This window comes from Rhineura floridana, chromosome 8, assembly GCF_030035675.1.
Source record: "Rhineura floridana isolate rRhiFlo1 chromosome 8, rRhiFlo1.hap2, whole genome shotgun sequence".
NCBI lineage: Eukaryota > Metazoa > Chordata > Lepidosauria > Squamata > Rhineuridae > Rhineura > Rhineura floridana.
The window spans coordinates 51,479,711-51,493,224 of record NC_084487.1 but is presented as its reverse complement, the minus strand read 5'-3'; the positions used below and the strand labels follow the sequence as shown (position 1 = coordinate 51,493,224).

The following is a 13,514-nucleotide window of genomic DNA, read 5'->3' as shown; positions in this document are numbered from 1 at the left end:
TAATCCAGTCTCAAGGTTATCAAGACATGAACTGCAGTGGTGGTCAGGTTATCCTGATCCAGATGCGGCCATAGCTGGTGTACCAGCTGAAGCTGGAAAAAGGCACTCCTTGCCAGAGAGTTCATTTGGGCCTCTAATGAAAAAGCTGTATGCAAGAGTACCCACAAGTTACGTACCTGATCCATTAGAGAGATGCTTTATTAGACACTAATGGCATGCAGCCTAATATTTAGGGTAATAGTATACTATGTCAGCCGTGTAGTGGCAAATTCAGAAGTGCAGAGTCCTTTCATGATAGTCACAACCATGCCCCCTTCCATCCTTGTTTGTTTTGGTGCTGGGTTGAGAATTAGATCCTTGTTAATGCCTCCTCCTACTTCCCTAGGAGCCAATCAGCATGAAAGGAGAGAGTGTTAGCTACTCAGAAGAGTGTTCTCAATGGCTGACTCGCCTCCTTTCACTCTGATTGGCTTCAATCAGCAGGACAGGACAGGGAAGCATGTCAAAAGACTCTTCTCAGCGGCTAACACACTCCCCTTTCATGCTGATTGGCTTATAGAATATTGGAGACATAGGGACCCAGCTCACAAAAAGGTAAAGGGTCTAAAACACAACACACACACACAGTGCCTGGACAACTACACCCCTGCAAATGGAAATGGACTGCCTTCAAGTCAATCCCGACTTATGGCGACCCTGTGAATAGGGTTTTCATGGTACGCAGTATTCAGAGGTGATTTACCATTGCCTTCTTCTGAGGCTGAGAGGCAGTGACTGGCCCAAGGTCACCCAGTGAGCTTCATGGCTGTGTGGGGATTCAAACCCTGGTCTCCCAGGTCATAGTCCAACACCTTAATCACTACACCACACTGGCACTAAGTTAAAAGTTCCTAGCCTACAGCAGACATAAGACATACTACTGTGCTCATGAAAACTGTAGTGTCTGCCTCTGGTCACAGTCAGTGACAGAAAGGTATTTATTATTTATTAGATTTATATCCCACCCTTTCTTCCAGTAGGAGCCCAGGGAGGCAAACATAGATGAACCCATTATGCCTGTTCTTCTGCAGTGACAGATACAAACCCAAAATTAAATAGCCATAAACAACAACAAACACCCAGAAGAAAAAACTCCTGCAAGTGATGTCAGTGCAAACATAACCAGCCATGAAACCCCTTCCCACATTAGCAGTAAAGATACTGGAATTGAAGCAATTCACAGCAGTAACAGGTAAAATGTTTCCTGAATAACAGGCTATCTCCTGAAAGTATTTTTAAAAATGGGCTATATATGAGAACAATTCTCAGTGGTGAATCTCTGTGTGCTCATACAAGAATTATGACCACTGAGGAATTTCCAGAAGGTTAACTGTGTTAGTCTGTTACAGCAAGAACAACCAAGAATCTTGTTTGCAATTATGCCAATTATGTTACAGTATAAACTTTTGTGGATTAGAGTCCACTTCATAAAATGCATGAAGTGTAACCCTTGATAGCAGGTTATATATACATGTGGGGTTTGGCAGTAGTGGGTAGGGGGGAATTGTAAGCACTGAGGTATGGGAAATGTAAAAGAAATACAGATAGTGAAAATCAGGGCTGGCACAACACATTTTGCTGCCTGCAGCAAAGGAAAAAATAGTATCACTCCGTTTCACATACAGAAGCCAACTGCACTGGCAGTTAAATCTTACTTTGACACTGGTGACAGAAGAGCGTCCTCCACTACACCCGAGGTTAGCAGATTAGTTTAGGGAGCACAGGGCAGGCTGTGTGGCACACACAGATCTGTCCTGTAGTATCGTGGTATTGCTTTGTGCGCCCCAGAATCTGCAACCTGAGGCAGCTGTCTCACTCTGCTGAATTGGTAGGACCCGCCTAGGTGACAAACCAATTAGAGTGAGAGTGAATGCAAAACAAATGGAAAACCCTTTATAACAGCAGTGACAGGATAAGAAACAATCAGCTTAACAATGCTGAATTAAATAACATATGTAGTGGGAAACTACTGTCTCTATTCAGTGCTAAATGAACAGAATCGAACTTCCTAACTAATTCAACCGTTTCACTAATACGGACGAGCATTTCCCACAGCATTAGGAAGCCGAGGGTGCTCCTGAATCTTCATAACATTGCCCATCCTATCTTTCCGCGCCCTCTTTTTCATTTTGCAGTTCTTGAGATTATTGGAATATGTTGCATCGTTCTGATTCTTATATACACACACCCTCTTCCTAGAAACATATGCTTAAGTAAGGGGGCTGGGGAGATTTCAACCAAAAGAGGCGAAGTGGGCGCATTTAAAAGGAATCACTGGTTGACATCAAGCCAGTTCATTCCCGTTGATTCATTTGGCATAAACTGGTTAAGGTTTTCTGACTCACAGCGTTGCCGCCTCGTCACTCATCCCCTTTTTGAACCTAGGGAAGGGCATGCTCCGCCGGCCGCCTTCTTTCCTTCCCAGTCCAGACTACAAGTCCCATCATGCTCTCGGTCGCGTCGCGTCGCCTCTACCTTTTCCTTTCCCCCCTCACCCGCCTCTCCGGCGGCTCGTGCGCATGCGCCGTGGAAGCAGCGTCCAGGGCAAGCAAGCAGTCTCTCCCTAATGTAAGATGGTGGCCGGTCTGGCAGCGGAGCGCGCAGAGCCTGGAGATTACCCGTCTCACACATAAAGGTCGTCGCAGAAGCCACCCAGCCCCCTTCCCGCTGCTATAGAAAGGAGCGAGAGGAAGAGAGCGCGAGAGAGTATTACTGCCCCCGCCACCAGACAGCCGGTCGCCGTGGAGCAGGGACGACGAGGCGGGTGAGTGAGCAGTAGGGGCTGGGGGAGCCGGAGCTGCGTAGCTACGAGAGAGCGGAGGCTTCGCGGTGAGCCTGCAGGCCTCGGCCATCTCTCCTCTGCCTGCTGCAGCCCCTCGGCGAGCGCCGGCGCTTCTGGCTGGAGGGGCGGAAGGAAGGAAGGAGACTCGGACAAGCCAGAGCGGCTTCTGTCCCTGCAGCGAGGGCCTGCTCACTTTCCTAGGAGCGGAAGGGTCATCTGAGGGGCTGCCGGCGCTTGGCTGCTTGCGCTGGAGATCAGCTGGATGGAGAGAGGTTCTGAGCGAACCTGAGGCCACGCTGAGGCTGCTCATGGCGGGGGCCCGGGAGTAAATAGAGGAGGAGGACTCTTGTGGGGCGCCTTCGCACCCCCCCCTTTCTTGTGTGTGGGTGTGTTCAGGAGGTGAGACGGATCCGGACCCATTGCTGTTAGGCTATGCTTTTCTGGGTTTCTGATAAGGTTAGGAGGGAAAAAAAGGTTTCTCCTTCTCCCATATACTGAAAGAGGCGGAAAAAAAATACCCAGGCTTTTCAATAGCAGCACGTGTGTTTGGTAGTGGGTGGCAGTTAACTGCTTGGGTGTTTCTCCTTGCACTATTGTTATAGATCTTTCCCTAGATTTTTCTCTCCTTATGCTTTCCTGTTATACAGAAACTAATTTGTAATACTCTTAAGTTTTGTGGGATGCTCAAATTCAGTAACGTTACAGCCTTTCACTCTTAATCTTCAGTGATGTGGGCTACATGTTCTTTCAAAGTGAGCTTATTGTTCCTTCATGTATCTTCCCCCCCCCTTTTTTTTTGTAGTAATTCCTGGAAGATTTCTCTAGCCATGCTTTGCTTTTAAGATAAACAAGTTTCTCAGGAGGGAAATTATTCTAGTGTAGGGCATATATTGTGTGTGACATAAACAGAGAGAGTACTAAAGTCAGGAGCTGGTTTATAAAAATTATCTAGCATGTAACTGGTTTTCAACACCTTTTAGTGCTTGATGATTTTGAAGTTTTACTTGTTACTTCCAATAAACTGGTTTAGGTTGGAGTGGTGATGTGCATGCTGTAATGCTGCCTGTGTTTACTTTTTTTTTAAAATCCAGATTGTATTAACTACTTTCCTTGTGGCCTCATGTTCGTGTGTTGGGAGCAATAATAAAAAGTGATTAGTGACAGTGACTTTTTATTTCTTGAAATTATACCTATGAAGGATTTGCGGAACATATTAAATATGTCTGATGAATTTGTTCCCTGTGGTTCACAAATGCAGACAGTCCCCACAAGACTTGTAGTTTTAAGAAATCCTCTCTTTAAGTATGTTTTGGTAGTCAAATGCAGTATACCATGGGGTTTTTATTATTCTGAAGTACTCAGTTTCTAGTCCACAAATGCAAATAACACATGTATCTGTTTAGAAATGCTTAGCATTAGACTTGGCAAAAATACAAGCAAAGTTTATTCTAGGAGAAAATTGGCTTTGTAGTGTATGGGGGTCATAACAATAGTTTATAACATTGAGTTTTTTATTCTTGACTACTGTAACATACAAGATCTTTTGGTGCTTAGTATTTTATCACAGTGTTCTAGTTTAGTCTCTTTGAAGCCAATCAGTTCTTATTAGACTAATTTAAGAGTACAAATTGTGGACTGACTTTGCTAGAACAATAAATACATGCCACTTCTGTATTTCTCATAGCTTATAATAATCTGTGAAATAACTCACCACTGACCTGTTAAAAAGTTGCTTAACCTTTTACCTGAGGTTTCTCTTAAAGCATATGCCTGCTAACAAAAGTAACACCATGAATGTGTGCACAACATCACAATACAGGTTGTATCCAAAATATACTGCATACAGGTTTTGTATGCCCAGATCCAGAAACGCTTCTGACCTAGGCGGTATAATGTATGAAGAGTAGCTTTGGACAGTGTGGACAAGTATGAATTACTGTACAGAGGTACTGCAGAAAGGCTCAAAATTCAACTGTAGGGTGATGGTCTTTTATGTGGAAAAATAAAACATCTTAATTAAATATTGTGTATTTTCAGAGTGTATATGTGCTCCTCAACTCATGCATCTTTTCCACAATCTCTCACTTGAATTTTCTTCAGGTGGAAAAAGCAAGTAGCCAGCCCTAAGCAGCCCTTCTACTTTTTGTGGATTTCCTTTTTTATTTTTTTATAATTCATCACAGGGGAGAAAATACTTGAATCCTAAGTGGGCTGTAGACCTGAACACTTCTCAAAGAATGGTATGTGAAATTTATCCCTTTTGGTTGATGGAAGGATTGAGGCACAAAGTTAAGATTTGGAAAAGTTTGTGCATGTCATCAAGCATTTCTCTCTTTTGTAGAATGGTCGGGAAATGGGAAGGTGCTGTAGGGAAAGACATTGCTCTGTCAGAACAAGGGGTATTTTGAAGATTGATGTCACAATGAGATGCCCATTTGCTATGGAATTAGTGCATAAGATATATGGGTTATTCATGCTTCTGCAGCTATAGAAATAATGTAGGTATCTCATTCCAAGAAAGAGGAAAGCATTGCTTGAGTCAAATAGTAATTCTCTAAGTAATAGAGAACCAATTAACAATAAAATGAATAAACCATTTATATGCTTTTCAGTATAAATATTGACTTATTGACTAACATGACTGAATTGTTTTAGTAGAATTAATTAGGAAAACCTCCCCAAGCTGCTTGCTTAGAAGAAATAAGTGTCCTAAAATCTCTCATATACATGCCAGGTTGATGCTATAGTGTACTATTAGGCTTTGGTCTGAAGGCTAGGTCCAGGCTATGGTCTGAAGGCACATGAGGCCAGGAGGGTCAGGTCTGGTCAGCGCCTGGATGAGAGACCGCCTGGGAGCCATATGTAAGCCGCCTTGCGTTTCTATAATGAAAAGAAAGGTGTGGTATAAATGTAATAAATAAATAAGTAGTTGAGGCATTACATTTTAAATTGCTGAGCAACTTAGAGTCCTAGTTTATAAGCTTTGATTCAGACTATTTGTTGTGTTCATTAATGATGGTTTCTTCAGAACGTGGTTACAGATCAGAAGTACTCAGAGTATTTCTGCTGTTTTGAAAACTTAATGTTATTTTAAATAGAGACCCAGTGTGAAAAGTGGGAAATTGTCAACCAGATGCTCAGTGTTAGACCCCAGAAGCTTCCCTTCAGGGGCGATACTGTGGGCTAGTTGTCAGGTTAGCTCAGTTCACAGACACTGATTATCCTGAATGAGACCATAAACGGGCAAAGGACTGTTTTAACCTTGTCTCCAGTTTGCATGTCACTAGACTTCTAACTCCAGTATGAATAGCAACACGGTTTTGAAAAGAGTTTTTAACAGCCTTCAACTGCTTCTTCATATTATTTATTTATTTATTATACTTATATATCGCCCCATAGCTGAAGATCTCTGGGCGGTTTACAGGAACTAAAAACAAATACAATTTAAAATACATCTTTTAAAACACAATTTAAAACACAATTTAAAAATTTAAAACAATATAAAACACATGCTAAAATGCCTGGGAGAAGAGGAAAGTCTTGACCTGGCGCTGAAAAGATAACAGTGTTGGCGCCAGGCACACCTTGTCAGGAAGATCATTACATAATTTGGGGGCCACCACTGAGAAGGCCCTCTCCCTTGTTGCCATTCTCCGAGCTTCCCTTGGAGTAGGCACCCGGAGGAGGGCATTTGATCTTGAACGTAGTGTACGGGTGGGTTCGTATCGGGAGAGCCGTTCCATCAGGTATTGTGGTCCCAAGCCGTGTAAGGCTTTATAGGTCAAAACCAGCACCTTGAATCGAGCTCGGAAACATACAGGCAGCCAGTGCAAGTGGGCCAGAATTGGTTTTATATGTTCGGACCGTCTGGTACCTGTTACCAATCTGGCCACTGCAGTTTGCACAAGCTGCAGTTTCCGAACTGTCTTCAAAGGCAGCCCCATGTAGAGTGCATTGCAGTAATCTAATTTAGAGGTTACCAGAACATGGACAACTGAAGCCAGGTTATCCCTGTCCAGACAGGGATGTAGTTGGGCCACCAACCGAAGTTGGTAGAAGGCACTCCATGCCACCGAGGCTACCTGAGCCTCAAGTGACAGAGATGATTCTAGGAGAACCCCCAAGCTATGAACCTGCTCCTTCAGGGGGAGTGCAACCCCATCCAGGACAGGTTGGACATCCACCATCCGGTCAGAAGAACCACCCACTAGCAGCATCTCAGTCTTGTCTGGATTGAGCCTCAGTTTATTAGCCCTCATCCAGTCCATTGTCACAGCCAGGCACTGGTTCAGCACATTGACAGCCTCACCTGAAGAAGATGACACGCAGCTCTATTTCTCCTTTTCATCAGCATACTGATGGCAACGCACTCCAAAGCTCCGGATGACCGCACCCAATGGTTTCATGTAGATGTTGAACAGCATGGGGGACAGAATTGACCCCTGCGGAACCCCATACTGGAGAATCCAGGGTGCCGAGCAATGTTCCCCAAGCACCACTTTATGGAGGCGACCTGCCAAGTAGGAGCGGAACCACTGTAATGCAGTACCTCCCACTCCCAACTCAGCCGGTCTCCCCAGAAGGATACCATGGTCGATGGTATCGAAAGCCGCTGAGAGATCAAGGAGAATCAACAGAGTCACACTCCCCCTGTCTCTCTCCTGACAAAGGTCATGATACAGTGCAACCAAAGCTGTTTCTGTGCCAAAACCAGGCCTGAAACCCGACTGAAATGGATCCAGATAATCGGTCTCATCCAAGAGTGTCTGGAGCTGGCCCGCAACCACTCGTTCAAGGACCTTGCCCAGGAATGGAACATTTGCTACCAGCCTATAGTTGTTAAGATTTTCTGGGTCCAGGGAGGGTTTCTTCAGGAGTGGTCTCACTACCACCTCTTTCAGGCAGCCAGGGACCACCCCCTCTCGCAGAGAGGCATTAATCACCTCCCTGGCACAGCCGGCTGTTCCATCCCTGCTAGCTTTTATTAGCCAAGAAGGGCAAGGATCCAGCACAGAAGTTGTTGCACGAACCTGTCCAAGCACCTTGTCAACGTCCTCAAGCTGCACCAACTGAAACTGTTTCATGGCTTATTTGTGAAAGTCAGAAGCTGAGGTAGCAGAATGGTACCAAAATGTGGTATTGTCCACATGCTGTATACACATCTTAAAGAGCCCATTGCCTTTCTCTGGCCTTCAGTGAAAGCAAGCCATGGCTGGAGCCCATAAAGGACTTAGTCCATGCAGAATTCAGAACATAGCTCCTCTTGAAGATTAGCTGCCACCCAGGGCTGTATACGATTTCTGAATTCACACTGAGCAACACATAGAGACTATTATAGTCATGAATTACTGTAATGTTGACCTGGCACTGTCAAGTCTTGATAAATAAATATGTCACTAGAATTGTGCATTTAATTTAGACTTTGTTCCTGACCCGCTGGATGTAATTGTTTGGCTTCTACTGAATATTTTTGTCTCTATGGAAAGGTCATATTTCTGTGCTTTACATACAGAAGACCCCAGGTTAAATCCTTGACATTTCCAGTTAGAAGGCTTTTAAATAATAAGGCTGGAAAAGACCTCTGCTTGAGACTGTGGAGAGGTGCTGCCAGTTAGGTAGGCAATGCTGGGCTAGATAGGGCAATGGCCTGACTTGGTATAAGGCAGCTATGTATTTGCATGTGACTCATTGACCTCTTTGGGTTCATGATACACCCGGTTTAGTTACAAGCTTTAATATAGTAAATGTGTTAGAATATAATTGTAAGTAAGAATGATTTGTATTTACTCAACAAAACATTTCAGTATATTCAGTCATTGCTGTTGACCAAGTATGTAGGGTGGCAAGTAAAGGTGCAGAAAAGGGCAGCATTGGCTAGTAGTCATGATTGCTATATGTTTGCTCCCATATCAGAGACAGTATTATTTATTTATTAGATTTATACCCTGCCTTTGTTTTCATCATAGAAACCCAAAGTGGCTTACATATGGTTCCCAGGTGGCCCCCCATCCAGGCACTGAGCAGACCTGACCCAGCTTAGCTTCAGCAGGGTGCTGGCTTCATGTGCCTTCAGACCATAGCCTGGACCAGTATGTCTCTTAATAGCAGTTGCTGGAGACCTTGAGTGGAAAAGTGCTATTGTGCTTATGTCCTACTTGTGGGATTCCTACTTGTGGGATACTTGTTGACCACTGTGGGAACAGAATGCTGGCATAGATGAGCCTTTGGTACGACACAAAGTATAACTGGATTTATTTACATGTAGGCTTAAATAACGTTATGTTTGTATTTTCTTTTGGCTACAATAGAAGTCTCCTTCTTGATGGAGCTTGGAGAGAGTTACAGGGAAGCTAACAGCATTAAAATACAGTTTTTAAAAGATAATTTTGAAGGAGATGGTTTGTGAGAAATGCAGGGCTAATGTAGGTTAATCGTAGGAAAGTATTTATTGTGTAATGTGAAAGTTATATTTCCTGTTGTAGTCAAGCATGACTGTAAAAAACAAATCGAAGATGCTGTTATATCTAACCTGCTTTTTGTTAAGAGTATAAATTCTATTTGAATATTCAGCAGGCTGAAGTTATTAAACTTGTATCACGAGAAATCCACCAGAGGAGATGGCTGATCAGCTAGCAAGTAGCAAGTGCAGCCGGAGTAGACAGGTTGATTCCTTCCAAGTCTGGTTTGATTGTAGTAAAACAATCCATTTAAGACAACAGTTCAGTCTGTCTTAACAGATTTCTTAAATGTGAAGCCCAGACTTAGAGTCGGATGGAGGAAAATTGTGTGCTTGCTCTCCCTGTCCATGGTGCTGCAGCTAAAGTGACTCTATACCAGTAGACAGGTGGTCCAAACCAGGTTTTTTTTGTGAATTTGGATTATTGCATCAACAACCACTGGATTATTGCATCAACAACCATTGTACCAATATATATTTTTCTTGGAATATACTGGGCATATGTGAGTGGTGGGATGTGTTAGAAACCTTTATGAAGGATGATGCATTTCCAATGAGAGCATACCTGTTCAAAAATTGGTTAATTAAGCTATAGCAGTTAGCTTTCAAAACATTTATTGAATGTGTACATGTAAGGTCTGTAGTTGCTTTAACCTGTCCTAGGTTTTTTGGCAAAATTTGCTAGTTATTTGTGCTCAGTAAGGGTAGCCTAGAAAAATGTCCAGTTGATGACTTAGCACACTTGTATTGTACTTAGAATGCCACATATCTGCCAGTGTGTGATGGCGTATTAATTTTTGATTTTCCATTAACTTTGTTGAAGTAACTGGTTTAGCTAGTGTCAGAATGTATGTTTGTAGTACTGTGTTTATATACTGCCGTTCTGCCATGGAACTTCATGAAGTACTTAAATAGTCAGATACAAAAGACAAAATAATAAAACAGCTGAATTGTCTCAGACTATTGGTGTTCCTTGGCCTGGTTTTCTCTTCTACCTTTTCACCTCTCTCCCGGGGTTCACATATGTAACTTGAAACTGAATGAAACTTCCCCCTTACACACGCTTTGCAATGGCTCTCCTGTCTATCCTGTAGCTTCCTTGTATGGCTTGATACTGCCTGTAAAACAATTGACAATCCAGGGTTATTGTTTAATTTTCATATTTTTATGCATGACATTAATTGATAATGCTGATTCTAGTTTGTGAAAATAATTGAACAATAAAGAGGAAAGGTTTCTAATTTATTTGTACTTTCTAGAAGGGAGGACCATAACTCAGTGGTAGAGCAAATGTTTTGCATGTATGCATGCACAGGATCCCACTTACATTCACTGGCATCTCTAGTTAAAAGGGTCAGGTTGCTTGAAACATCTAAGACCCTGGCAAGATGCTGCCAGTTCGAGTGGACAATACTGGGCCAAATGGGCAAACAATCTGACCAGGTTTAAGGCAGCTTCATGTACTTCTAGATCATAGACCTTAATAATCCAGAGCAGCTGCAGGTTGGGGTATTTTTTTGTGTGGTGTTGCTCTTAGCATCTGTCTTTGCTATAAATAGACTAAATTGCTGAAATATTCAACCATAAACATATAAAATTCATCAAATTATTGAGCTGAAAGGAACATAGGAAGTTACCTGGTTGAGTTTCTTATATTGAAATGCATTCTGTATTTTGACCAGATTAACCCTAGTTATTTCTCCAGTGAGCACCAGGATACCCCCAAGTGGGACCCTAGTTATATCCTTTGGGAGGAAGGATGTGATATAAATTAAATAAGTAAAATCTCATACAGTAGTAGATAAGCTTCAATTAGTAGTTATGCATTATTGTTTGACAAAAATACACAAGTACAGAATAAGATAAAAATACAACATAAAAAGAAAACTAACAGACAAAACCAGCAGCAGTTCTAAAAACAGCACTTCACAGAATAAAAGATTTGGAGATCTGGGATTGCATCTTTTTTCCTTTCTCTGGCTAGATTTCTCCTGCCACCTTCACCAGAGTTCTCTCTTAGCCAAGTTTTGAAGCTAGTATTTGAGGCTTCCATAGCTAAGAGAGAACCTCATCAGCATTAACTGTAGTTAACATTAGTGCCGATGTAACACAAAACCACAGTTAAGGCTGTTGGGGCAGAGACATTCTTGTGAGAGAGGGAGAGGGTCTAGGGAGATGAAGATACAGTTGATTTGGGCTACCATTCCTATTCCCTTAAAATCCATGAATTGTCATGGTGGATATTTCTACCATGTATATTTGGTTACCCCCATTTGTGTGATGTAGCTGGCTTGTCAATTCTCCCTATTGGAAAGTACCTTAACATCTGTATACTGATACCAAGGCAATTCCCATCCTCCAATCTTTGAATGGATGCCATGTGTTTAAAATATCAACTTCTTAGAAAAATTATACAAGAATTGATAAGGCATTCACAAGCATTAGTATTCTCCGCTCCAGCTCCATTGATCACAGAACGTGGAGATATTTGTTGATCACTCTTGTTCTTGTTAATGTTCCGTGGTATAAGACTTAATAAAGAGCCAAAAACTTTCTATTATCTAGTCCCTTCCCACAGACTTACAATCTAATAAACACAACATTAAAGGGAATGGAGAGGGCAGAGGAAAGCAAGCATTGGAGCAGCAGCTCCTTCATTGGTCTCCTTCCCCATGTCATGATATTCTTCCTGAGAGACAGATGCTCTGCCTCCAAGTGACCCTTGGTCACCTGGCTGGTGGTAGAGGCCAGGATGCATCTTCCCACCTCTGCATTTCCAGGTAACTTATTTATTTATTTATTTATATAATATTTATACCCCGCCCTACTTCCGAAGAACTCAGGGCAGCTTACAATTAAGAACCATAAACAATTAAAACAGTAATCATACAGATTAAGACGTTTAAAATGATTAAAAATCAAAAGAAAATAAAAATATTTGTCAATTTCAGTTAAAAGCTCGTCTAAATAAAACAGTCTTCACCTGGGCACGAAAAGACAAAAGCGAAGGGGCCAGTCGAACCTCACTGGGGAGGGAGTTCCACAATCTGGGGGCAGCCAGCGAAAAGGCCCTATTCTGTGTTTTAGCAAGAAGGACTTGTGAAAAAGATGGAATAGTGAGTAAGATCTCACCATATGATCTTAAAGCCCGGGTAGGTTCATAGAGGGAGACATGATCTAATAGATAACCTGGACCTAAGCCATATAAGGCTTTATAGGTCAAAACCAGCACTTTGAATTGTGCCCGGAAACAAATTGGCAGCCAGTGGAGCTGGTATAACAGAGGAGTTGTATGTTCTCGGGGCCCAGCTCCAGTTAACATTCTGGCAGCAGCTCTTTGTACCAATTTAAGTTTCCGAGCAGTCTTCAAGGGCAGCCCCACGTAGAGCGCGTTACAGTAATCTAATTGGGATGTAACTAAGGCATGTGTCACTGTAGTCAAGTCTGGTACGTCAAGGAACGGGCGCGACTGGCGAACTAATCTCAGTTGAGCAAAAGCACTCCCGGCCACAGCAGCGACCTGGGCCTCCAGGCTCAAAGCCGAGTCCAGGAGTACTCCCAGACTGCGAACCTGTGATTTCAGGGGGAGTGTTACCCCATCCAGCACAAGTTGAATCCCTATTCCCTGATCCGTCTTACGACTGATAAGGAGCACCTCTGTCTTACTAGATTGAACTACCTAATGTCCTGTTGAGTTATGCATAATGTTCATGTGCTTAAGGTAGTAGGTTTGAAATTAATCAATATTACATATACTACAACTTTTTCTTGAAATTTCTCTTTCATCTATCATGCATATACTTAGTCTGCACAAATCAAGAGCTTATCAGGTTCATTATATTTTTCTTCCTGCCCTGCTCCAATGCTTCAGGCAGCAAGATGATGCATGTGTACATAAAGGAAGATTGACTATGTGAAACTCAGAACTAGGGGTTGGAACTCAAGGCTTTTACCACTCTCTCTCCAAATTTGATGTATCCAGTATGATATAATGACATATTGGACTAAGATCAAGGAAACTAGAGTTATTCTCAAGTGAAATTGTATCACAAAGTGGTTGTGAGGATTAAAAGGGGGGCTACGTACACTGCCATGAGCCCTTTAGGACAATGGCAGGATAATTGGTGGGAAATTAGACTGTTTCATTAGTCTTCCGTTCCCAACCTCAAGTCCCTAGTCTGAAGCCTTGACTGATTTAAAAAGTACTGCATCATAAGGTGCCTAAGCATACCTTTT

General features: G+C 42.6%; 1 protein-coding gene across 9 annotated transcripts in view; it reads left to right on the top strand.

Annotated features, from left to right (window-relative positions):
* The first annotated feature begins 2,525 nt into the window (after positions 1–2,525).
* The window catches only part of CNOT4 (CCR4-NOT transcription complex subunit 4), a 101,426-nt gene continuing 90,437 nt past the window's right edge, over positions 2,526–13,514 (top strand). For 3 of the 9 annotated variants that reach the window (XM_061639462.1, XM_061639461.1, XM_061639460.1), the window contains exons 1-2: positions 2,528–2,803; positions 4,922–5,061. The gene's annotated coding sequence lies outside the window, so the exon portion shown is untranslated. Of the gene's footprint in view, positions 2,804–3,147; positions 3,221–4,921; positions 5,062–13,514 lie in introns of those variants that run through there. The other 6 variants (XM_061639458.1, XM_061639456.1, XM_061639459.1 and 3 more) reach the window with 4 other exon arrangements.